We start from the raw sequence: 27,800 nt of genomic DNA, 5'->3' as shown, positions 1-27,800 counted from the left end.
GGAACAAGAACAATTGCTTTCAAATCCAGGCTTTGATTGTTATTACCTGAGTCATTTAGGGTTGTTGTTTCATCTTTCTGGTTCTCAGTATACATAACTATAAAATGAGTTTTATGGGCAATACATTCAATAAGGTTCCTGGCCCATATAAAAGCTTTGTATGAATGAATAAAAAAAAACATTAATTGATTATTTACTATGTTCTATTGACTGTGCTAATTACTGAGGACAAAAACAAAACAACAAAAAAGCAAAATAATAGAAATGTATCCCCTATCCTCGAAGAACTTATTTTGAATAGAAGAAGTACGTATGTTTAAGGGAAAAATGGCCAATGTGAGGTGTTTTGGTTAGGGATGATGAAAGAACAATATGTTGACCTGTCTTTTCCAGGAATGGTAATATTGTTTCCAGAGCAAGAAGAAAAAAAAAATGGGATTAAAAAAGAATGAAGAGGAAAAGAAAGATAAGAAGTAGAGTCTACAATGCAAGAGACTGGCTTAAAGATGACCAGAGAAAAGCACAAGACAGGATTGGGTAGGGTTACAAATGGTGAAGGCCCTAAACAAGGTAGAGTTAGGAGCTCTGGAGAATGATAGTGAAATTGTTCTTTTTTTCCCCTCACCCTTTTCTTCCCCAATTTTATTTTATTTTTTAATCTTTTTTTCTATGGAGGCTTTCCTGGTCCTTCCCAAACCCATCCCCAATCCCTTTAGTATCTTCCTCTTTAGCTTTTAATGAGTTCGTTTGTTTATAAAGGGGCAGCCAGGTGATACTGTACATAGAGCCCTGGGCCTGAAGTCAGGAAGACCTGAATTCAAATTCAGCCTTCAACATATACTAGCTATGTGATCCTGGGCAAGTCACTTAACACTGTTTGCCTCCGTTTCCTCACCTATAAAATGAGCTGGAGAAGGAAATGGCAAACCACTCCCGTATGTTTTTTCCCAGAAAATGAGGTCACAAAGAATCTGAAATAACTGAACAACTAAAATGTTTATATAAAACATGAATATTATATATAATATGGAGATGTATTAATATATACCTACCTGTGAGTATATTAGAGAATATAAATTTCTGAAGGGAAGGAATATTTCTTCAACCCCTTTTTATCCCCAGCAACAAGTATAGTTCGTAACAAATAGAAGTATTTAATAAATAATTAATTCACCTTTTCTTCACTTTTTTTTTCTTTCCTATTGTTTCTCTCTCTTATTTCCTTAGTCTTCTTCATTGTTTCATGACATTTATCAATATGATGAGGCACTCTCTCACCAACTTAATAAGATTATAGAACACAGGCCATTATCAGAAGGTTTGAAAGTGAGAGACATTTAATAGAGCTTGACCTTCTGTGATAGCAAGTATATAATATCTAACAGCCATGTGCTACATAGACCTCTATGGATATTGTTTTTCAGTAATTGGAGCTATCTCCTAATGATTAAGTGCTTACAGTTCAGGAAGATGGACTCTAGGAGGAAACACTTATTCCTTTGATCTATAAGAGTCAGCTGTGAAACATCATTTCTTCCTTTTCTACATGCTTTATTGCCCTTGGACTACCTGAGTGCAGCAAGAAAAAACCGCGATTTCTCTTCTTTGCTTCCCTAGAACAGAAAATGAGGGCTTTCAGAAGGGCAAAATAGTGGCCCCCCAGTTTATGCTTGCTCAGGTGAGCTTGAGATTGGATTTCTTAAACCTCAAATTCTAGATTGTCTTTTCTCCCTGTTTCCTTTTTTTGTGCTTGGAGATTAATGATTCTGAAAAGGCCGTTTTTGGTCTTGGAGTTATGTAGTAGTCAATCCTCAATCTGAGAGCCTAAGAAGTTCCCTTTTCACACTTGGAAAGATTGCCTTAACAGTACATTTCTCTGAGAAGAGGACTTCCAATAGAAAGCTCTTCCAGTTAAGGCACTAAAGCAAAACTATAAGAAGATAGAAAATTTAGATTTTGGCTTCCTCCATGATATTGCTATGATTTGTTCAATTAATGAATGTTCAAGGTAAATGGGAAATATATATTCAACAAACCAACAAACGTTATTTATGTTGAAAAAGGAATATAATGAATGTAAAAGGTTATTTGAATATTTTATGTGCCACATTTGCTCATAAATGCTCTTGAGTTCTTTAGATTTCAACTGTTTTCTATAGCCAATAAAATAAAAGGATTGCTATATCCAGTTACTCTATTGGGCCTTGAATATTTCCTTAAAAGGAAGAGAAGCTGTTGATTACATTTGGGGATACCTAGACATAAGACACTTCTAAACTTCATTTTAGAGATGTTGCAGGAGGTTTGCCATAAAGTGTGGGCAGAGTCAAAGGGAGATGCTGGCATGCTGGAGTTAAGATTGAACCCCATATACCTGAAACAAGAATCAACCCATAGGAATGGGAATGAGAGAGTAGACAGGGTATTGTACTATAAGTGACAACAGGATCATAGAATTGAGGGTTGGAGGGATTTCAGAGATCTTGTAGTGTTGTCTCAACATAAAGGATAAAACTGAGGTCCAGGGAAAAGTGACAGATCAGCATCACACAGGTAAGCCAGCAGCGGAGCTGGGATTCAAACCTACTTCCTTTGCTCCTTAAATCCAATGGTGTTTGGTTCCTTATTGCTATAAGACTTTGCCTCTCACGGGTCTTTTCTTTCCCCCTCTATTGTTCTCTTCATCCTTCTTGGGTCTGGCATCTCCTCTCCCCCAGTTCTGCTGCACTTATCTTGAGTTCTGACTCTGTTTATCTGACCGGAACCTCTACGCTAAGAAAAAATTCCAGTACAGCATCCTTTCCTGGCTTTCTCTTCAACCCTTTGTAACTGTTTCTTATTGTCAGCTTACTAACTCATCTTTCCAGCTCTTATGTGCCCCTTACAAAAATATCTGCTGACCCTGACCTTTGAAAAGGGCAAGAGAGGTTTTTAGCACCAACTAACAGAAAGGAGATGAGAAGCCTAACAGTCTCTATAGCACCAAAGTATCCTCGAATTTCCAATAGTACAGCCTCCATATCTCTTTCCTGAATCACTCTACTTCTTAAGCAGCTGAAGATAGTAAATCTGCAGTGAAGATACAAAAGGAAATAGACCTCAAAGTGTAAATTGTAGTCTCTAAAGGAAGGAAAAAAGCTTGTCATCTTTCATCCTTTCTGTCCAGGGCAGTAGCCTTGAAAAACTCTTTTTAAGGAAGTCCTCAACTTGAATCTTTGCTACATAATCCCCTTTGTTCTTGGATAATTGCTTTAAGCTTCACAATTTAGCCTCACTGTACAGTTTAAGGAATTGTTTTTGAAGACATATGTGTTTTAACTTTCTCTATTTTTATCCCAAGCCACTAACTTTTCCCCCTCCAGCAATGGGGGACTTTTCAAGGAGCTTAACTCAGAGAACAAGTTTCCACATTATATTCTTCAACTTGAAATCAGAAGATAATATTCTGAAAAGAGGCCTACATTTGGAGATTTGAAAAAAAATGACATAAATTCAAATCCCAGATCTATCATTTTCTCCTTGTATAAACTTTGGCAACAATTTCACTTTTTTATAAAACTTATTTCCCACGCTATCAAATGAAAATGAGTAGGTTGGATAAGATAATAGGATTTAGACCTGGAAGGGAGCCTTAAAGATCAACTTGTTCATTCTTCACATTTTTAAAGAGTAGGAAACCGAGTCCCAGAGAATTTGTTCTCTACTTCAAGTTCACATAACAAGCAAGTAGCAGAACTGAGAGGATCTCTCAAGTCCTGTATAGCATTCTGGCATCTTGTATTTATGGGTTTCAGTGGCTGTCTTAAAGCCTGAATTGTTTCAGCTTATAAAGTAGAAAAAGGCTGCTGGAAAGAATATTAGAAGATATGCTTTACTGGGCTCTTTCTTTCAGGATCACTGTGTCATCTTTGACAAAATATTTAATTAACAAAAATACAGCAAAAGATAGTTGACTTTATTAAACTAGAAACACTCACATATCTACAGTCCTTGTCTTCTTTCCTGCACTTTTTCTTCTAAGTGTATATCCATTTTTCATTAAATATTCTTTAGTCCTTTTGATAACTGAAGTTATTTGGCATAATGTCCATTCATTAGAAATGCTTTACACTTATTACATCTTAAAGATAGATTTATCAGCTCCTTCTTTAAACCCTGTATACCAGATTAATATGCATTGAGATAGAATTTATATGACAAGATTGAATAGGCCAGACCATATGGTGATACCATTACTTATATAGGGCTATTGGAGTGGGAATTAAAGCAATCATTTGTTCTTTTTCTAAGTCAAAAGTGCAATATACACTGGACTAACAATAAAAAGAACTGTGTTCAAATCCTGGTCCTGCCACTTACTATGCATAAGAATATTACTGAGTGATTTCTTATTCAAGGAATTATGAGTTGAATTACAGGATGTCCCAAAAATATTAGTGCAGTTTTACCTATATTAAGACTTTTGGGGATACCATATCTATAGTTTCCAAATTCTCTTTTAACCTTGAGACTCTGAGATTTATGGAAATAACTAATCCCTTCTGATACTCAATTTCCCCATTTATAAAAAGAGGAAGAACTAGATAATTACTAAGATATTTTCCTACTGTAAATTTTTACAACTCTGTGACCTAATAGTTCAGACTTTATTAACACATTCTTCTACCATGAGTAAATTCCCTCCATTGGTATGCCATACCCTTTACAACTGAATAAATCATTTTTGAATGATTTGGCTAAAAATTCATCAATTAAATAAATTAAACCTCAACAATTAAAAGAGGTTTATTAAGTACCTACTATGTAGAAGTCATTGTGCTAGGTTTAGGGAAACAAAGAAAGAAAATGGTCTCTGCTCTCAAGGAGCTTGCTTTCAGTTGGAGGGAAAATAATAAGTAAACAAATACAAAGAAGAATAATTAGGAGAGTGAGAAAAGGTTTCTTGAAAGTATTATCATAAAAGCTGTGCTTTGAAGGAAGCTACTGAATTCTGTGAGGTATAAGTGAGAAGGAAATGAATTCCAAATATGGAGCACCATTATTTTTTTTCTTTTTTTTATTAAAGCTTTTTATTTTTTCAAAACATATGCATAGACAATTCTTCAACATTAGCCCTTGCACAACCCCATGTTCCAATTGTCCCCCTTCCCCATACCCTCCCCCAGATGGCAAGTAGTCCAATGCATGTTATACATGGTAGAAACATGTCAAATCCAATATATGCATACATATTTATACAATTATCATGCTACACAAGAAAAAAAAGGGAAGCAAAATAAAATGAAAGCAAACAAGAAAAAGAATGAAAATGCTGTGTTGTGGTCCACAGTTGCCACAGTCCTCTCTCTGAGTGCAGGTGGCTCTCTTCATCACTGAACAATTGGAACTGCTTTGAATCATCTCATTGTTGAAGAGAGCCATGTCCATCAGAATTGATCATCATATAGTCTTATTGTTGTTATGTATAATGATCTGGTTCTGCTCATTTCACTTAGCATCAGTTCATGTAAGTCTCTCCAAACCTATCTGAAATCATTCTGCTGGTCATTTCTTACAGAACAGTAATATTCCATAACATTGATATATCATAATTTATTCAGCCATTCTCCAGCTGATGGGCATCTTACTCATTTTCCAGTTTCTTGCCTCTACAAAAAGGGCTGCCACAAATATTTTTGCACATGTGGATCCCTTTCCCCCCTTTAAGATCTCTTTGGGATATAAGCCCAGTAGAGACACTGCTAGGTCAAAGGGTATGTACACTTTGATAATCTTTTGAGCATAGTTCCAAATTGTTCTACAGAATAGTTGGATCCATTCACAGTTCCACCAAAAATGTATTAGTGTCCCACTTTTCCCACATCCCTACCAATATTCATCATTCTCTTTTCCTGTCATCTTAGCCAATCTGACATATGTGTAGTGGTATCTCAGAGATGTCTTAACTTGCATTTTTCTTATCAATAGTGATTTACAGCACCTTTTAATATAACTAGAAATAGTTTCAATTTCTTCATCTGAAAATTATCTATTCATATTCTTTGACCATTTATCAATTGGAGTATAGCTTGAATTCTTATAAATTTGAGTCAATTCTCTATATATTTTAGAATGAGACCTTTATCAGAACCTTTGGATGTAAAAATGTTTTCCCAATTTATTGCTTCTTTTCTAATCCTGTCTGCATAAGTTTTGTTTGTACAAAAGCTTTTTAACTTAATATAATCAAAATTATCTTTGTGATCAATAATGATCTCCAATTCTCCTTTGGTTACAAATTCCTTCCTCTATGGAACATCATTCTTGTGAAGGTACAGGCCTGAGAAATGGAATATCATGGATGGGAAATATTGAGCAACCAGTTCAACTAGATCATATAGTCAGTTCAGCAGTAAGCATCTGTTGATTACCTACAACATGTCAAGCATTTGCTCAGTACTTGGGATGCAAAAAAAAGCAAAAAACAATATTCTTATCCTCAAGAAGCTCACATTTTAATGGGAGAGACAACAATCAAATAATGACCAACAAGCTATGTGCAAGATAAATTAGAAACAATTAACAAAAAAGGCACTAGAATTAAAAGATATTGATAAAAGCATCCTGAAGAATCTGGGATTTTAATGGCATTTTGAAGAGATATAATTTTTCCATGGAACGGTAATGCCTGTATCACTGATTCAAAGATAACATGGAGGAGTGAAAGGTGTAAGAAGATTTGAAATATGTGTAGGGAGTTGGGGTGTTATGAAGAACTTTGAAAACAGAACATTTTGCATTTGACCCTGGAGGTTACAAGGAGCTTCTGGAGTTTATTGTGTATCAGAATGACATGGTGAGATCAGTGCTTTAGGAAAATCACTTCAGCAGCTTAATGAAGATTGGATTGGAATGTGGAGAGACTTGTGCCAAAAGAAAGCAGCCTACTTATTGATGTGTCTCTTCAAATATGGTTAGACAGATATTTATCAAACAAAAAATAATCCTTTATTGAGTACTTATTATGTGTCTGCCCCTATGCTAAATGCTGGGCATACAAACAAAAAGCCAAATGAAACATTAGACACATAGCAGATATTAGACTTACCCTGAAATCTTTGTAACTTAGTATACACCAACTGTCTCAACCTTGAGCCCTGCTAATGGAGCCTGTGAGAACCCAGTAACTTTCAGAGAATGGGCAGGCATTAGAGCATGCATTGGTAAAGAAATAAGCATGTATGAGCACATAAAAAGGAGAGGGAGGGAATAAGAAATATATTTCCACTGATTAGTTTCTTTATTTTCCCCTAATCCCAGAATTTCACTATGTCCTTTATTATGGCTTATTCATTTAATTTCAATGTGTCCAAAGAGACTGGGGAGTTTGAGAGAGTCATAATGAGAAACTAAGCCTCTCATTTCAAGACTGATAACAGCCTGAGTCCATTATCATGTGGGCATCTCATCTCAGTTCCTGTCAGACAGGTGGCAAACCATTATTTCTTTTGGTCTATTTTAGTTTTGTCTTTCTCAAATGATAGCTCCATCTGCCCATGTTGTCGATCTGCCTGGGAGATGTGACGAGAGTTAAGAATTTAGAAGTGTCAAGTAAGCTTTCCAAATGACCACTTTCATACTGTACACACCATTATTAGTATCTCCCTTGTCTTCCTTGTGGTCCCATTGGGTGTTTTCTCCTTAGAGACAGTTTTTCCTAACACCATTTACACATAGAATAACAAAAGACATACATTTGTATTGATACTGTAAACATTCAGTGAATAAATAGAGATTCAACCATCTGGATTTTTCACCTGTGTAAAATTCACAGGGAAGTAACGAATGGCCTTGTTTAGTGACCACTGGAGCTAGACAGTCACACTCACAAAAATAAATTTAACCTCAAATCGCATTGCTAACAGCTCCTTGGCAAATAGAGAGATCGTTTCTGCTTACACCTTGAACTTCCATGAAAACAAGTGGCAGTTTCAGTAACTAGAATGCTGGCATATTTGGTGAAAGAGAAGAATAGGCAGTTTCTAATCTCACAAACTTTCTATGTGGTTTTTTTATTTTTTTGAAGCCTATAACCATTAATATCAGATAAATTTCTAAAAAATTTATCTTATCAACTCTCAAAACAAAGCCTACATCCATTCCTTCAATTTATCCCCAAGGATTCCTTTTCATAATTCACGGTAAAAAAAAAATTTAAAAAGTGTTTAGTTACCATTTAAGAATATAGGAAGAGATTTTCTTCTGTACTCAAAGGGAAAGAAAAACATAAAAGTTTGGTGCATAGAAAGAGTACCTGGGATAGCACCTCTCCATATTGAGAATCTGGAAATTATTCTAGACTAAGCATAATGAGAAAGGAGGTATATTGGAATAGTTATAGAGCCAAAGGGACATTCTGCTGCCTCCTGAAAGAAAAACCATTGCTCCTGCTGCCTTTTACAGTGTACCAAATGGCCCTGGAATTGTGTCTGCAAAGTCCCTCAGACTAATAAATATACCTGTTGCTATTTTTGTTTCTCTTTCCTTATGTTTCTAAGTAGAGGAATCTGTCCAGAACTGTCTTTTCATATGAATGGACATAAAATCATTGAATATTCTCAAAATAAGTTATACAAAGTGGAGAGCAGAACTATAGGAACAGAAAGGAAGTAAGGAAGGAAAGAAGAGGGAGGAAGGTAAAGAGGGAGGGAAGGAAGAAGGAAGGAAGAAAGGAAGGAAGGAAGGAAGGAAGGAAGGAAGGAAGGAAGGAAGGAAGGAAGGAAGGAAGGAAGGAAGGAAGGAAGGAAGGAAGGAAAAAGAGAGGAAAGAATGAAAAAAAGAAAAGCAAATATTAATTATACACTTACTATGTGTTAAACATTGCTAATGCAATTGAATATATTCTAATTTTGTTCCTTAAGCAGTCTCTTTCTGTTGAGAAACTGACAGATTTGGAGTGGTGCAATGGAGACCTATTCATATACATAGTACCAATAATTATTTGTACCAAACACAGATATTAAGGTATCTGCTTTATGGCTATAACTATACTACACAATGATTTCTGGACAGAGAAGGCTCTTGAACTGTATAGGAAAATCTTCTAGATCAACTTGATAGCATACTAGCTGTGTTTTTTAACATAACAAAAGAAAATGCTACCAAATCAGACTATGACTTGAATTGTTAAAGCACCCAACAATTCTTTGAAACTTGTGTGTATAGGTGTTTTATCTTTGGAGGGAGATGGATAAAATATGTGCGGTATTCTAGGACTGAATAGTCATTTCCCCCAATATGTACAAGCATAAACAATAATACATTTAAAAGTTCCATTAGCTGATCAAGTGAATCAGCATGTGATATTGCAAGTACATGAATGAAATGTTTTCAGTAATGGTATCACAAATTTTACAACATATTTGTTGATATGGAGACATGATCAATGTGGGCATATGGAACTGTGCTTTAGAGTCTCAGAAGATGGAGAAAATAAAGAGGCTCACAATCAGTACATCTTAAAGGTCATCTGAAAGCCTAGCCATGGACTCACTTCAGAAAACTGTGTTGGATATGTGGCAGTGTGATATGATACTTAAGTTTTGTCAAGACCTTCAATGAAGTGATAGAGTGCTAAGAAATTCCTTTGTGTGGAAAGCACAAAACATTATGCCAAGTGGTTGAAAGATTGTACATATACTGGTACATAGGATAATGCAAGGAATGGTTAGAGCTTTGTAAATCTAATATATCACAACCCATCTATTACATATTGGGCAGCTAGTCAGACTCCTTTATGAATAGGAGGAAGAAATAATAGAGAATTAGGCAAAAAAACTCAAAGAACCTCTCACAAGTTACATATTATAAATTATAACTGCATATATGATTTACATAGGGAAGAAACTGACTGTTGACACATACACTAGAATCAAGGAAATCATTCAAATTTGTCATGGTCCTAGGTGAACCTTTTTTCAGACAGGAGAAAATATATCAATAAAGACACATCCCATTTCCTGCCTGTTTTTCAAATTGTGGAGATATCTAGAGAACAGAAGTAACTCACAGAGCATGGCAAAAGCAAGAGTCACCCTGAACCATATGATAAGGACTAGAAATATAAGTCAAAAAGTTTGAGGGTATTCTTAGAGTGCCTCAGCAAGAGGTATTCTCTTTTTGCCTAATATTCTGGTGAACCTAGTCAATGAGCAAAGAGAATTCTGAAAGTACATGATCATTAACCTAAATCGTCCACAAGTTCAGGATTAGGACTACACTTACCAGATTTGAGTTTACTGACAAACAGCCAGAAGCATCCACAAGCTGAGGAAATTATATGTCAGCCCTATTAGGTAGGTCACCAAATTTATGTACTTTGTTTTTAGGAAACATGGAAGTCATGAACAATGAGGCCAAATGAGATTGATGGTCAAATTATTCACCATGGGTATAAGTACAGTTTTTGCTATTATGGACTGCATTTGAGTTGTGTTTGCTAGGCAGTATATTCTTATTAGTTTGTTCATCATTTTTGATATATATTATTTTATGTGGCATTATACATTTAATATTGCTATAGTACATGTACATTTATGTGTTTTAACTGTGTATCCTAGCTATGATGTTTTCTATACATGTGACTGTTGAGCGAGTCACTGACCCTCCCTAGGGAGGTTTTATCATTTGTAAGATGAGGGAGATGGAATGGATGGATGATCTTCCTCTACCTCTATAATCCTATAATACACTATGATTCTTCCAAGCTCTAGATTTATGATGCTATGATTACACTTGTTTAACTGAATATGACTTTCTTACATGCTAATATGTGATATGGTGAAATATAGTATATTGATATTACTATTATATATATATATATATATATATTCAATATAGTATATTGATTTTTTTTGCTTTTTTCTGCTGAGGCAATTGGGATTAAGTGACTTGCCCAGAGCCACACAGCTAGGAAGTATTAAGGATCTAAGACCAGGTTTGAACTCAGGTCCTCCTGACTTCAGGGCTGGTGCTCTATCCACTGTGCCACCTAGCTGCCCCTATATTGATATTTTTTGTTCAGTCATTTTCCAGCATGGTTAACTCTTGATGACTCAATTGGGGTTTTCTTGGCAAAGATATCAAAGTGGTTTGCCATTTCCTTCTCCAGCTCATTTTATAGATGAGGAAACTAAGGCAGTGTTAGGTGACTAATTCAGGGTCACACAACTAGTGTTGAAGGCCAGATTTTAACTCAAAAAGATTAATCTTCCTGATTCCAGCAGAGCACTCTACTCATTGTCACCTACTTGCCCTGTCTATATTTTAAAATACACCATATTGCCATATATTCTAATTCTAAACATATTAATTTCTACTGTGGGTGTTATATTTTAAATATCTGTACATTGTATAATGTAATTTAGTATTATGTGTTAATTTATGTAGCTTGAGATCAACACCTGTGAACATGTATAATGTATTCCAGAGAACTGGAATTTTTCTATTGGGGGAAGAATATAGGGGGACGGAAGTCTTTCATTGTTCAGAATACAACACATACATAAACAGTCTTCACTGTTGACAGATATGCATAATAAAGAGAAGTAAGTTATTCAAGAAATATTGGACACAAAATAAAATATTGTCAGATCCCCAGTGTGTCTTTGACTGGGAAATACTAGTAACCACTGGCAAAGAGAATAGATATTATTTGAGGAAATAAGAGAGATCAAGCTCCAGCTTCATCTCTGCTCTATTTTTTTGAAAGCATGGTACCCAAAGCTGAAATGAGAGCTACAGAGCATCAGTTAACCACCCCCCTTTTCCATGAAAAGCTTTCACATTCAGGGAAAAGGAAGGATAAGTGGAGAATTGAGGAAATGGCTATGAAAGATTCACATGGGACAAATTTATCCAGAAATGACAGGTTGTGTGAAGATGATGTGGGATTGTCAGACTCTTTTATGATCCCTTCCTTGAGCCTGGCTCCTCCACCTTTTGAAGACTCACATAGCTCAATTGGGAAAGCAGCCTTGAAATCAATTGACAGAGCAGGGAAAGTATTAATAGAATCTGCAGCCACAAGACACTCTGCTACAGTGAGATTTGTTGTAGGGCAAAAATGACAGTCATATAACAACATCTTATTGATATGGGCTTCCCAAACAGGGTTGGAACTAAGGATGGATACCTCTGACAGCAAGTGGCAGCAGCACAAGTCAGGGATATGATGGAGCAAGCAGACCTACAAATGAAGTGGTACAAGAGGAGAAATGGACAAAGACTGTGGCAATGAAAAAAGGAAGTAGGTCAGACACCAGGCTCTTGTGATGGATGTGGAATTTGTTACTCTTAGCTAAGTAAGTGCTGTTCATCATCTCCCTCCCTGCCTTTTTTAAAAATTCCCTTTAACATATACCAATCAACAGCTCAGCCACTTCCTATTAGACATCCATTGATGCAACTAGTACTTAACACTGGATGGGCTCTGCAGGAATCTTTTGATTATGATTATCAATAATGATTGATTAAAGTGAAATAGAATCTATCTGATTGTGGAGGTGTGATGCAGAAAAGCAAATGAAGTCATTAGCAGATTCATGCTGTTTATGATAAAAAGTCTCAAAACAAATTGATTCAGAAGTTAGCTGGTCAAAGCTTATTGATTCAGTACTTTGAACTCATGATATCCCCTTTCAATGAATGAATGATTTTAGGCCATCAAGTTAATATAACTTGAGCTATTGATTTGATCTTGTTAAAAATAGGAAAGTTCTATAAGGTACTGGGGAGTTAAATGCATAAATCAAACCAGGATATGGTCTTAATATTCAATAAATATAGCTTGCTTTGATTTGTTTCATTGTAGACTTTTTTCACCTTAAATTTCACCTATTAAATACCATCATAGTCATTTTGCTAGTATAGTAAGGCCAAAATGTCACAAACTAAATTCAACATCTTCTCCCCTTCATCTTCCCTTCCTCTTAATTTTATTATTTCCTTGGAGGTCATCATCATTCTCCCATTTAAGTATCAGAATAATCCTTAACTCTTCCCTCTCAGTCTTGTCCATTCTGTATTCACAATATGCCTCACTTCAGTCACCAATTTTTTTTATTCCCACTGGGACTTCTCTAGTTCTGATCCTCATCATCTCTCACCTAGACTAGTGCAATAGCCCCTTAATTGGTCTTCCTAATTCAAGTGTCTCCTTTCACCAAGCTATCCTTCATATAGCTGCCAAAATAATCCACCTAAGGCATTTGTCTCACTGTATCATTCATTTGCTCAAAAATATCCAGTCACTTCCCATTACCTACAAAATTCAACACACATTTGTTAAATGTCTTCTATGTGGTGGATATTAGTACAATAGCTAGTTGGCATCAGGGATAGAAAAGCAAAAAATGTCCCTGCCCTCAGGAATCTGCTAGGAATGTATTATATGTATAAATATATGCAAATCAATGGTGACGTGAGAAAGGAGAGAACACTAACAACTGACTGGGAAGGAACAGTGAGGTCTGGAAATATGGTAGGGGCAAGAAAAGCTTAATATCATAGATAATCCCTAAATTGACCTTGGGAGAAGCTGGAGATTCTTAGAAGTAGTTGTAATGAAAGAACATAAGGGAGAGTACAAAAAAGGGGAATTTAGATGCCAAGTTTTGAAAATAGCTAGTAGACTATTTTTACTGAAATGTGGAATTCATAAGGAGAAATATTCTGAAATAAGGAGGAAAGATATGTGGGATCCAAACTAAAAAATTTATATTTAATTCTAAAGGCAATAAGGAATAAGAGACCACTGAAGATTTTAAGTACAGAACTGACATGAACAGAAAAGATGTACAGAAAATTGACTGCAAGAGAAGAGTCTAGAAGCTGAGAGACTACTAAAATAGTGAAAGCTAAAAAAGAATTCTTTTATCATTTAAGAACATCTACAATCTGGCTCCAATCTGTTTTTGCAGCTTTATTTCCCATTACTTGCAGTCATAGAATCTACATTCCCCCATATTTTAGATGAAGATATTGAAACACAAAAAAGCAAACTCATTGTCCAAACTTGTGTGAAAGCCAGAGGACAAATGGAAGTCCTCTGATTCCAAATTCGGAGTTCATTTCATTGTGTCACATTTCTCTTATCTTTAAATGTCTCATCAAAGAAAAACAAAAAGGATAGGGAGCCTACCATATTCCTACAAACACAAAAACTCTACTTCTTGATTTAAGCACCAATTAATATAACTAGAAAGATAGATGATAACTTTATCAAAAAAAAAATGTCTCATTGGGTTAGGGAAGGTGCCACACATCTATAGTCCTTGCTGCTCAGGAAGCAGAAATTGGTGAGCTGCTTAATGTAGGACTTCTGAGGGGCTAAAGCCCACAAGGTTTCCACATCAAGTCGGGCAATATTGTGAATTCCTAGGAGCACTAGGTTATGAGACTTAAATAGGTATAAAACAGACCAGGAGAAGAATAACCAAGGTAGTACAGACAAGGGATAACAGGATGAGAAAAGGTACAGAAAGAGTAGAGCATAAGGATTGATTCAGAGACAATTAGCAAATCTATCCATTTGGAGCCAAATACTAGGAGATAAAGTTGGAGCAGTAAATAAATGGAAAGCTAAGGTTACAAACATGAAAGACCAGTCTAATGAATTTGGGATTTTTATATATAATTCCCTTATTCAAAAACCTCCCAAAAAGAGTACAAAAAATCAAACTGAAAGGTAAGGGAGAAAATGCTTAAGTTAAAGACTGTTTCCATAGTCTATCCATCAGCCATTAAGGACTTAGAAAGAAATGATTTCAACAGAAATATAAGTGGGTGGATTTAAAAGTTGTTTGTTTTTCTTTTTTTAAGTCTGGGTCTCCCTATCTTGACAAAATTACAAATTTATTGGTTGTGGTCTTTCATTTTCAAAGAGGACCAAAATGACATTACTATGTTAGTGTCTGATTGTGGCTAATCAGACCGATACTAGCTAAGAATGTTGTAGTACAGTTTGAGCTCCAATAGTATAGATGAACATTTGGGATGGATTCTCTAACTTTGCATATATTGTGTTTCCCTTGAGCTACTTTATTTCTACCTTGCTCATAGAGCACAAACCTTCTCTGCTGAGGGCACACCCATGCTGGGCAGTCCAGAACTTATGTTTCCCATGTCATTCATCCATTTTAAAATTCTTGAGAGACTTTGAGAGTGCCCTTGTATTATTTTTTCTGACTACAATGTGAGTTCTCCATAAAACAGTCTTTTTGACAATCACGTGTTTGGCATTCAAGCAATTTGGCTAGCCCACTGGAGTTGTGGTCTCTGCAATAGAGTTTGAATGCTTGGTGGTTCAGTTTAAATAAAGACCTCAGAATCTGTTATCATATCCTGTCAGGGGATCTTCAGAATCTTCCTAAGACAATTCAAATGGAAACAATTTAGTTTTCTGGCCTGATGCTGCTGTACTACCCATATTTCATAGATACACAACAATGAGGTCAGTACAACAGTTCTGTAGACCTTCACTTTGGTAATCAGTCTAAAACCTCTTTTTTCCTACACTTTCACAAACGCGAAGCTAACTTTGGCAATGCACATGTCAACCTCATTGAAGTATGGGGGCTACTTATAGGTCCAATTTCTTTGCTAATTAGCATAAGAGTTTCACATATATGATTTATGATATGGCCTGGCTCATACTTATTTGGGCAACATAATTGTCGTGCCCCAATTTCTAAGAGCTCACCATATCAATGGTAAATATAATGAGGACATCCAATTGTCATAACTCTCTGCATCTAGAATTACCAAGCTCAAAATATGCTCTAGCCTCAGTTTCCCTGAGAGTTGATATTATAGGTATCTGCCACCATGTCTGGAGGAAAGATATTAAGAAGGAAAAATAAAGAGGATTTGTATTAGATCAACCATGGCAATCAAGTGAAAGAGAGAAATCAAAGATGACCCATGTATTTCTAATCAGGGAAAATTAACATAATAAGAAAGTCTAGATGGGGAACTTGTTTGGGAAGAGAAATAGGATTAGGTTTTACATCTTCTGAACTTACAGATCTCTAAATAGAAATGCTTCAACAACAAGGTGGGAATAGAACAGTTAATACTATTGATTTATATATCTAGCACTATTCTGCATAGAAGTGATAGTTAAAATTATGAGAATAGAAAGGATCTCTGAAGGAGGGAATATAGAGGGAGAACAGGAGAAAAGAAGAGGAAAGGAATGATAATAAGGTTAAGAAGAGAAACAAGATATTGAAGAATTGCATCAGTAAGGATAAGACAGAATATAAAAAATGGTAATAAGTATGATCTAGTGTCAATATAAAAAATGGTAATAAGTATGATCTAGTGTCAATATGAGAATTTTTAATATTTTATTTTTATTATTTCAAATATCCTAATATACACATTTCTGATGGGGTGGACTGGCTAACGGGAGTATCCATCCTTAAAGTAAACATAGATATCACCCTCTCAGTTTTAATCTAAGAAATCATGTGAAAAATTTAGGGGATTGGGTCTCCAGCCCAATGTGTGACTGAGAGATTGGCACTTTATGAAAAAGAAGAGTCTTCTAATTGTCTGTAAACCCAGAACCTTTGAATAAAGGGTTGCTAAGACAGAACTAAGTTGATATAAAAAGGGAATGAGCCACCCCTTTCCTGTTATATTTTGTAGTTTTAAGAAAACAGAACTATTTTTTGCTGTCTTTACTGAGTCAGGTAGAACTACCTTGTTCCCACCCTCACCTAGCCATAATGGCTATGAACATATTGCCTCTTTTTTGTCTCTGTTGACTTCATTGCGTATGTGACCAAGTGTTGACCTAGAATGGGTGTGCCCCAACATTGATCTTTTGAGCATTGCAGAAACTGAAGAAATTACAGAGGAATTGCTAGAATCTTTCCTTTCCTCAACAGCAGAGAAGAGGAAGTAAAGGAAAGAATACCAGCAGCAATGAAGCATCCAAGTCAAGGAGTAGATTAGCCCAGCACAGTGCTGGATTAACTCATTCAGTAGAGATGTTGAGAAGAGCCAGCCCAATTAGGTAATGGGATTTTTGTCCATCAAGTGATGCAATGGCCCACCATGAACTTTATGAGGATTCCACAAAAGGGAAAGAAAAAACTTCCAGTGACTTATTGGTGTTTATATCTTTGTTCACATACATATACTTTATATATGAGCTTCCTTCAGATTCTCTATTGGCTCTTGAATATGGATAGGTCTCTTTGTGTTTAAATCTGATATAAGGGTAGCAGTCCCTTCATAAAATGTAGATAGGTACCAGTTAGTGAAATAATGAATCCCATGAAGTGGTCCCATGTATTTGAAATACCAATATTCAAAGTTATATTTATGTAAAATATGGTAATTGTTTCCAGCCCAGTGAAAATATGCAGTACAAATCTGAATAATGTAGCCACTTCAGGGAACTTACTATTACACTAATCAGGACCAGTGTAATGTCTTGCACTGCACCAGTGAATGTCTCATTGCTTCTGTTAATGTTCTTTTACATGTAGAGACCTCCCTTAAGCTCAACATGTGGGAACCCCATTTCTTGTATTTATCATAGGCAACCAATCATCCTATATGAAAATCCAGCCCCACATACTTAAACACTACTTGGGAAATGTAAAGGGCTGAAACTCTGAGTTGATGCACCAAGGTCAGACAATAGAGCACTTAAGGTTAATTACCAATTGGACAATACTCTATTAGCATATGCTTGGAAAATGGCCCTTCCCACTATTCTGTGCTGGTTCAATCTTTTGGTGTATACAGAGAAGTGTGGGAAGAATTAGTGGGTGGAGTAAGACAAGCCAGAGTCACTTTGGTGGTAGACAAAGAGAATGAAGGTCGTGGAGATCCTGCATACACCCTGTTCACTTTTACCCCTAAAGACCAAGAATAAAAACCAAGGACTTTTGCTTATCCTTACTCCAGATGATTCTAAGGCATCCAGGGCTCTAACTCGGTCTTCACAGTGAAGTTCTCTATGTCAGATCTAATACAACTTATAAAAGAACCCATCTTCTGCTTTCAGCATAACCGATAACTAACTTTTTTTTTGCAGTTTTAAGTAAATAGTATCTCATTTTATTCTCACAATAGCCCTATAAGGTAGACAATTAATATCCCCATTTTAAACTTGAGAAAAATAAAGTAGACAGAGGTTTGGTGACTGTACAGGGTTACACAGTTAATACATATCTAAGGCTAGATTTCAACTCATATCTTCCCAACTCTATGTCTGGCTTTCCATCCACTGTGTTAACTAACTATCACAATGAAATGTGAGTTGGGGAATTGACCACAAAGAGGGTTTACATATGAAAGTTTCATTGGATACATTTAGAGCCCATCATATTTGCAAGGACCAAGTAAAGATATTCTCCACATAGTCTTTTGATGCTTACATATTCCAGTTTGGTAGGGACTACAAATGACAATAAAAATAAATAAATCACTATATTATGTATAGATATGTATATATGGACATGTACATAAGATATTCTTAAGTAATTAATTTTCAAAGATTTTTTTTTCCATCAAAATATTTTAGCTTAGGTCTGGGGAGCCATGAATTCAATCTACAAAAAGCTTTTACCTACCTAACATCTGTATATATTATATCTAGAAGTCACTGTTAGTGTTTATACAATTAACTGACCTATGGTTCAAGGTGGTAGATAAGGTGTGTAGTTATAAACTGTTATAACTTCAAAAACAAGGAAGAAGTCAGTGGATTTTATCATTGAATGGCATTAACAACACAGTGACCATCAAAATTCACCTTTAAAGGCATATTGGTAGTAGGAAGAGCAATGAATTTGAATTCAGAAGACTTGGGATCAAATCCTGTCTTACTAGGATTTGATTTGGGGCACTTTTGATATTTAGCCTTGCCAGATCTCTATTTTCTTATTTGTAAAAGTGAGTTGGAATAACTTATATCTATAGTCCTTTCCAGTTCCAAATCTAAGAGCTTTGGATGCTTTTTTTTTTCCTTTTGCACATATTTTATGTTTTTTACCTATCCTGTTGACAACCTGGCCACTGAAATGGTTCCAAATAACATTTAAGATTTTAGAAAAATTAGGTTGACTTTTAGAAACTGGTCTCTGAGCATAAGAAGAAATTGCCTTTTCTGACATCTGTCAGGCTGACTTGGAGAATCTGAAAATTTTCTTCAAAAATACAATGTGTAAATAAATGTAGTCGATATTTTTTTTTGTTTTTAACAGCATAATTCTTATTTATGCCAGTCTATGAGACAAATATAATTACAAAACAGGAAGAATAAAGAAAAGGACAAGAATTTTGAAGGTCAAGATAAGCATTTTTCTTTAACAAGGTTATTTTGACATTACTAAATATAACAGCCTCAAAACACTGAGGAATGGTATTAGATTAATGATAGCACCAGAGATATTAACAAGTACAATTTGTTAGCCACCCTTTCCCCTCAATCCTTCAATATTGTTCAGGGCATTGGAACAAGAGATGAAAGGGGATCCTAATCTAACTGAGGTTACTGTCAGTTTTTTGCTCCCATTTAGTTCAATGAAAAAAATCACCAACAAAATATTGTCTTATCCAGACCCTCTCCAAAAATCAATAATCAATCTTTTCAGAAGGAATAAACAAAAAAAAATTCTCTGTGCAGCCACAGAATGTGCATTTTGAAATGGTACTAAAAAAGCTTCCTGTCCTTTTGGATATTTTGGAAGGAGCTACCATTATTTAAAAGACTTTAAGGATTTCCTAAAAGTGAGGCAATAAAATTTGGCCTGCTTTAGGCCTCATCTACATAGATACAACTATTCCAATCAATAGTTTAAAAAAAAAAAAGGCAATGGAGGGGAAAGAAGGAGAGAGGAAAGGAGATTCATTAAAATTAATCATGAATTTCTGCCAAGTATACACTCAGTTCCGGACTCAGTTCCATAACAAATCTAAAGAGTTCATAAAATTCCAAGTTAGAAGGAATTTTCAAGATCCTACTTCTTAATTCTACAGATGAGAAAATGAAGATCTAAAGAACCCAATGGTCTTGAGAATCAAAGCAATGATTTAAATCCAGGCTCTCTAATTCCAAAGTCAGTAATGTTCCCATAACACCATGGATACATTCTGTTCCAGATTACTAATCAAATAACCAAGAAAATAAATGTCATTTTGTCCAATTTGACCAAATAATTCAGACTTGAGATAACTGATCCAAGTTGAAAGCAAATGAAACCAGGAGATATATGCAAGTAAGTCTGAGAGAAGTCACGTCTGCTAAGACTACCCTCAACAATAAATTGAGACTACATGCCCACATCCCCTACTCATCTTAAAGAAGAATTGAAATGAGCTAACATTCATTTAGATTAGAAAGTGCCAATGAATTGAATACACTTATTTCACAGCCAAAGAAGTCTGACCACTGATTCCTCAATGAATGGACTGGGTATAGCATGAGGTTATCAATACTGACATTCATTCAGTAGTAGACTGGGCATGCTGTTATTATATGACTTGGTACCATTTATTTGTGATAAATATTTCGTATTGGGTTTGGGTCACTGAAGTAAGTAAAGCAAATTGCCAGTGCAAAGAGCATTGGATTTGGAATTAAAGGACCTGAATTCAAACTTTACTTGTCCTTGCTACTTTTTTGTTGTGTTCAGTTGTTTCAGTCATGTCCAACTCTCTGTGGCTCACTTAGGGTTTTCTTGGCAAAGACACTGGTTTGCCATTACCTTTTGCAGTTCATTTTTAAGATGAGGACACTAAAGTAAACAAAGTTAAATGACTTTCCCAGAGTAATGCAGTTAGTAAATGTGTAAAATCAAATTTGAAGTCAGGAAAATAAATCTCCCTGACTGCAGGACTGGTGTTTTTTCCATTGTGCCACCTAAGTAGCACATTCTTGCTACCTAGGTGACTTAAAACAAATCATTTTTGTTCAACTTCAGGTTCTTCACCTTGAAAATAAGAAGTGGAAAACAAGAGAGATAATCTCATAAAGTTTCTATAGTTTTAATTATCACAATAATGGTGAGTCTTACTTAGCTCTACCCAAGAGTCTTAACGTCATTCTTAACTATAAATTTCCTTCTCCAACTACCTTTAGACATCTCACACTATGTCACACAAACTAAACATGTCCCAAACTGAACTCATTATCTTCCCTCAAAACTCTCCTCGCTTTTGAACTTCCTCATTATTGACAAAAAAAAAAATCACCATACTCCAAATCAGTCAAGATGGAAATTTAGGTGTTATCCTTGACTCCTCACACTCATAACTAATTTGTGGGCAAGTCTTATCAATTTTCCTTCCATGATAACTCATATATGAACCTCATTATCTTTTCTGACACTATTGCTATAGTTACTACAAAGGCTCTCAGCACCATCCTGGACTATCACGATAACCTACTGTTTGTTAGCCCTGTCTCAAGTCTTTTCCCCACTCCTATCTATCCTCCTCTCATCTCTCAAATTAATCTTGATAAAATGCAGATATAACTATGTATTTCTCTCTGTGTCTCTATCTGTGTGTCTCTCTGTCTTTTTCTCTGTATATCTGTCTGTCTCTGTCTTTCTGTCTCTCTGTGTCTGTCTCTGTCTATCTCTGCCTCTGCCTTCCTCTGTCTCTCTGTGTCTGTTTTTCTGTCTGTCTCTTTCTCTCTAGATATGTCTCTCTCACTATCTCTCTCTGACTCTGTGTATCTCTGTATCTGTCTGTTTCTCTATTTTTCTGTCTCTGTCTCTCTGTCAGTGTCTGTTTCTGTTTCTATTTTTCTCTCTTCTGTCTCTGTGTCTCTCTGTCTCTGTCTCTCTATCTCTTACACACACACATACACACACACTACCACATGGCCACATGTATTCAACAACTCCAGTAGCTTCCTCCCATCTTTCATATCATTTGGAATTCAAATACCTTCACAACCTTGGCTTTCTCCTAGCTTTCCAGTCTCCTTATCCCTTGCACTGCCACCACTCACCACTACCACCCTCACTTATTCTTATTCTGAGATCTAGTGACATGGGTTCTCTCATTTTTCCTGACACAAGATACTCCATCTCTAGACCCCAGCCATTTTCACAAGTTATCCTCCAAGCCTGGAATATTTTTTTCTTCGCCTCCATCTACTGGCTTTGCTGGCTTTCTTCAAGTCCAATCTGAATTCCCATCTTCTACAAGGTGAATTTACTGAATGCCTTGCTAGTGCCAGTGACTTCACTTTATTGTTTCTGATTTATCCCGTATTTATCTTGATTCTTCATAAATGTTTTCATATTGTTTCCCCATTAGATTGTAAACTCTTTGAGATCAAGAACTATCTTTTGCCTTTCTTTGTATCCCCAGTGTTTAGCATAGTGTCTGGCATATAGTAGCTACTTAATTCAACTTTTAGCTGAAATTCTATATTGATAGCAGAGAAGAATATTTTTTAATTTAGGGAATTAGAAAAGATGATCTATGAAGTCATTCTAATCTCTAAATGAAAATTATCCCGAATAGCTCTTTTCAGAGAGAATTATATTTAAGATAAGTGGGTACCATATTCCCTGTTAGAAACCACATCAGTAATAGGTAACAAAAAGTACACATAAAGGATTCAGATGCATTGGAGAGAAATATATATTACTACATTCTTAATGGAGGGCAATACTAGGTAATAGAATTAATGAGATTCTCTAATAATTTAATGGCAGAAACTAATTTCCCACTATCTATTAGCATAAGTGTTCTGGTTCATCTACAAAATGGAGGATCTTTTAAAAAATAACCTAAAGTCAATCTGCTTTCTATAAGTTGATTACACAATTGGAATTGATTTGGAAGTGATCTCAATATAGTTTAAATATATCCCAAGCTGTAGCATGCATTAACATTAGAGGATTGATGTATTCATAAAAACAAGGAACATTAATTCCTTAATGCTTGAGGAAAAAAATCTCTGAAGACACAAATGCCATTTTAGATCACTTGAAATGGGAAATTATGTCTTAAAAAGCAGCACATATTCTTGCCATAAATATTAGATTCACGCATTCATAAAGGCCACAGATTCAGTTTGAACAAGAGCTTATTTCTAGCAAAGGAAAGAAGGAAATGTGTATTCTTTACTGCTTTACCCAAGAGACTTCAGTCAAGCCACTCCCATCTGAGATAGTCAGAGTCTGTAGCATCAGCACATATTCTTTCCAAGCTAAATTTGAGAAATAATTATATAATCTAGAAGAGGGGGATGTATCAATCACCATATATTTATTGAGTGTCTATTCTGGGCCCAGAGAATATCTGCATCAAAGAAGTATAGAAGAAAGTCTCTGCCAATTTGGGGGAACAAGATAGGTAATGATTAGGTACCAAGACAAGGCTCTCTTATATAATTCTCATATAATTCTAATTCAATCCCTATCTCTAAAGATGGTTGCATTTCACAATACCTCTGACAAGTAGTTATCTAATACTTCCTCTATTCCAGAGTCCATCTTTTATATCTCCTTCTAGGAGATCCTCCTAGGGATTTAGAGGTACCCCTGAAGGCTTGGTGATTCTACTCTAAAGACATCTCTTTTATCTCCCTATTTCAGGCATGATCCCCCAACTCTTAGCCACCAGCGACTAGTACCATAGATCTGTTTAACCACTTAATATCAATTAGCTTTTTATAGAAGAATTTACTTTCATGAAATAGCAAGAATAAAAGCACAAAAACCTCTCTCCAACAGTTTCTGGGAGGTTGAGCTTAGACTTAGAGTAGGATCTGTATATTAATTCATAGTTGGCGGGGCAGCTAGATGGTGCAGGGGAGGAGTGCTAGGAGGACCTGAGTTCAAATCTGACCTCAGACACTTAACACTTACTGTCTGTGTGATCCTGAGCAAGTCACTTAACCCCAATTGCCTCAGCGAAGAAGAAGAAGAAGAAGAAGAAAAAGAAGAAGAAGAAGAAGAAGAAGAAGAAGAAAGAACAAGAAGAAGAACAAGAAGAAAATTAATTCATAGTTGGCTACATAAGCTCCCAGTTTTCTGATTCTTTGGTGGACGTCTTTATTCCCAAATTCTTAAGTGACTTGTTTTCCTGACCTTTCAAAACGTTTGAGATTGTAGCCCCAAATTAATTCACCTAAAAAAATAGAAAAACCATGAGAAAAGAAAAGAATTAAGATCCACATTCATAGGGTCACATGTTGGTCTTAGACAGGGAAAAGACCCAAGGCCTTGTCTCTTATAGCATTGTCTCTCATCAGAGAAAAGCAAAAGCAGAAGATAAATCAGGAGAAATAAGATGCCAAATAATGCCCTGATAAATTCTTCCAAAGCTGCCAGTCAAAAAGACTTTTTTTTTCAACACGTGATTTGTAGGCTAGTCCTAGTTACAGTATGTCTACAGTATGTTCCAAAATTTCTTCAAGAAACTTTCAATATATATCATCCTGATTCTTCTAGAATCAATCCCCCTAGCCTCTACCATGTGGAGAAATATATCAGAGGCACTCTGCATGTGATCACAAGGACTAGTTAGTCTGTGCATGAAAGAAAATAAATTATAAGTGAGAATCTGGGTCCTAGTGCCCAAAACTCCTCTTTTCAATTCTTCAGTAGATCTCACTGATATTGATATTCTCTCCAGATAAAAACCAATGTAAGTTCTTTCTATATCTTTCCTACTCTATAAACACACACACACACACACACACACACACACACGCATGTGTGTATATATATATATATATATACACAAATATATGCACTTACATAGGTCATATGTATATATCCATATGAATTAAGACACTTATAACCAGAATAAATTATTCTCATTCATTACTTCCCTGAATCAGCTTTTTTCTAAGCACTGCTAGTTCTTTGTTGTGAAGAGATCCCATAGAAAGGCACAAAGGATTATGGAAAGATATTAAGTTTTGGTGTTCTTCCATGTCACCAAAAGGAATGGAATGGTTGACTACCATCTCATCCAAGACATGTGATGTTTAAGCAGCAAAAAGGGTGAGAGTGCCATGGTGATATGATTTCACACTAGAGATTAAGGAGAAATAGAAAGAGAGACAAGAGAAAATCATGTCACAAAGCCAGATAGGAGAAAATATTTAGGAGCAGAGCATAGTACGGTATTGGAGAGGTTGGAACCCAAGAAAAGATCCAAGATTTAGCGAAAAAAGGATCATTAGTAACTCTGAAGAAAGAAATATTAGTTAAATGAAGAGATTAGCAATCAAATCTCAAGTACTTTGGAAGTAAAGATTGAAAAGGACCTTGAAACAATTAATATTTTTTTCCTGAGACAATTGGGGTTAAGTGACTTGCCCAGGGTCACACAGCTAGGAAGTGTTAAGTGTCTGAGTTCAGATTTGAATTCAGGTCCTCCTGACTTCAGGGCTGGTACTTTATCCACTGTGCCACCTATTTGCTCCCCCTTGAGACAAATAAAAGAGGTTTTGTCCCCCTAGGCTTTTTGTTTGTTTGTTTTGTTTTTTGCAAATGACTGGAGAACTATAAGACAATAACTTGAAGAGGTTACAGAGTAAAGTAAAGGTTATTTAGGAAAGTGGAAATTTTGATAGGGAGCAAGAAATAAGCAGATTTTAAGGAGAGAATAAAAGATGAGCAAAGAGGCAAGTTCGTAAAGGAAAGGATAGGTAAAAAGATCAAAGATATACTTAATGGTTTGGCAATGCCAAAAATTTCTTCTCTACCTTTTCAAATTAGCAGTTTTAAATCATTCATTCATCAATGTTTTTTTTTTAAATTTATGTTTTACTATTGATAAGTAACTTTCTAAAAATCAGTAAATGCTCATTTTCATATGGAAAGAACAAAAAAAGAGGATAGCATATCATATGAAACTACAAATTTTTATCATCATTGTTTTTAAAAGTATGTAATAAATTTAATCTGGTACTCACTAAAGTATACTGCTTTTTCTAAACTTCTGCCAAATTCCATCATCTCTTTTTTAAAAAATTCCACTGATACTTTTTCTTTCCTTTGTCTTCACTTTCACTTTCTCCTTCCAGCCTCCCCCAAATAAAAGCCCTCCCTTGCAAAAAAGAAAATAGTCAAATTAACAAAACTACAAATTGACTACATCTGAAAACATGTCTCATTTCACCTTTCTGGTCCTTTATCTCTCTGTCAAGATGAGAGACAGAATTCATGATCAGTCTAATTAAATGTCTACTACAATATAGGCACTGTGCTAAACTCAGGTGATTTAAAAAAAGAGAGGTAAACAGTTCTTTCCCTCAAGGAACTCCACTTTAAAAGAGAAGATAACAAGCAAACAAATAAATAGAAACTATATACAGGCCACATTAAGATCAGTCTTTGAGAGTAGTGGTTGATCATTGCAATGATTATTGATCAGAGTTCTTAAATCTCTTCTCTGAAGAAATTTACCTTCTACTGGTAACAAGATTAACACAGATGTAAAATATATATCATGTAAGTACAGAGTAATTTTAGATAAAAGAAGAGAAACCTGGAGTAAACACAATAGAATTGGGGTAGAAGATGGCATAAATAGTCCAAACTAAGACTAAGTAGACTAAGTTGAGCCTTGAGAAAAGCTGGAAATTAGTTTAAAAAGGGGGAGGGAGGAGTGAGAGACAAGTTGATGACAGCCATGAGACAAAGGCAGAAAGACAGATTGTAGAATGCTAAGTGTAGGGAGAGATCAATTTTGGCTAAAATATATGGTTTATGAAGAAAAGCACGTTCAATCATCTGACCTATTCATAATATAGGGACCCTTGAACTTGTCTGCAGTACATTCACTGTACTCTAGCACTTCCCAGTGTTCTGGAGCTGAATTTTCAAACATTCTTTCTCTATAATTAAGAATATGAATTCCTTAAGAGAAAAGCTTTTTCATTTTTTTTCTAATTATATCCCCAGTACTTGGCACAGAGCAAACATTTAATACGTGGTTGGTTTGATTTTGTTTTTATTTTTTTCATTCATTGATTCCTGCCTCCTAAGTGTGAGTATATTCCAAGCTCTGTCCCAGACTTTATTTTCTCTCTATGTTCTCACTCTCAGCCATTTCATCAACTTTCATAGGTTTAATGATCATCTCTGGCTGATAACTCCTGGAGCTTAATATCCAGCCCTCATTTCTTTCTGGGATTCTAGTCTTGTACCACCAACTGTCTACTGAATATTTCTGTCTTGATATTTTGTACCCCATAGATATCTCGAATTCAATATGTTCAAAACACATCTCATTATCATTTCCATACTCTTAGCCTTTTAGTCACCCAGGTTGTCAAACTCAGAATCATTCCTTATTCCTCTGTCTCCCTCAACCCCAATATCCTGTCAGTTGCCAAATTTTTGTCAATTCTGCCCCCAGAAAATCTTTTGGCTTTAAATCCTCCTTCCCCCTCATAGAACTACTTTCTTAATTAATTCTTTCCCTTGCCTCTTCTCTAGACTATTGCAATACTTTTGATCATTCTTCCTCACCAAACAATCCCAATCAAGCATGCTTTGTACCTTTAAAATTAAATCATTTACAATAAAATATTTAAATTGAATTATTACCCAAAGAATTATTTTGTTACAACTCTTTGCTTGTAGATCTATAGCATGCATTTCATAAGAACTATAATATTTACCTTGAGACAGCTAGATGACAGAATGATTAGTGTGGTAGGTATGGAGTCAGGAAGATTCCCATTTCTGAGTTCAAATTTGGCCTCAGACACTTAAAAGATGTGGATCCTGGACAAGTCACTTAATCCTATTTTC

This window comes from Sarcophilus harrisii, chromosome 2 (genome assembly GCF_902635505.1).
Source record: "Sarcophilus harrisii chromosome 2, mSarHar1.11, whole genome shotgun sequence".
NCBI classification, from domain to species: domain Eukaryota; kingdom Metazoa; phylum Chordata; class Mammalia; order Dasyuromorphia; family Dasyuridae; genus Sarcophilus; species Sarcophilus harrisii.
The sequence above is the reverse complement of the archived record's forward strand: the minus strand, read 5'-3'. Positions refer to the sequence as shown.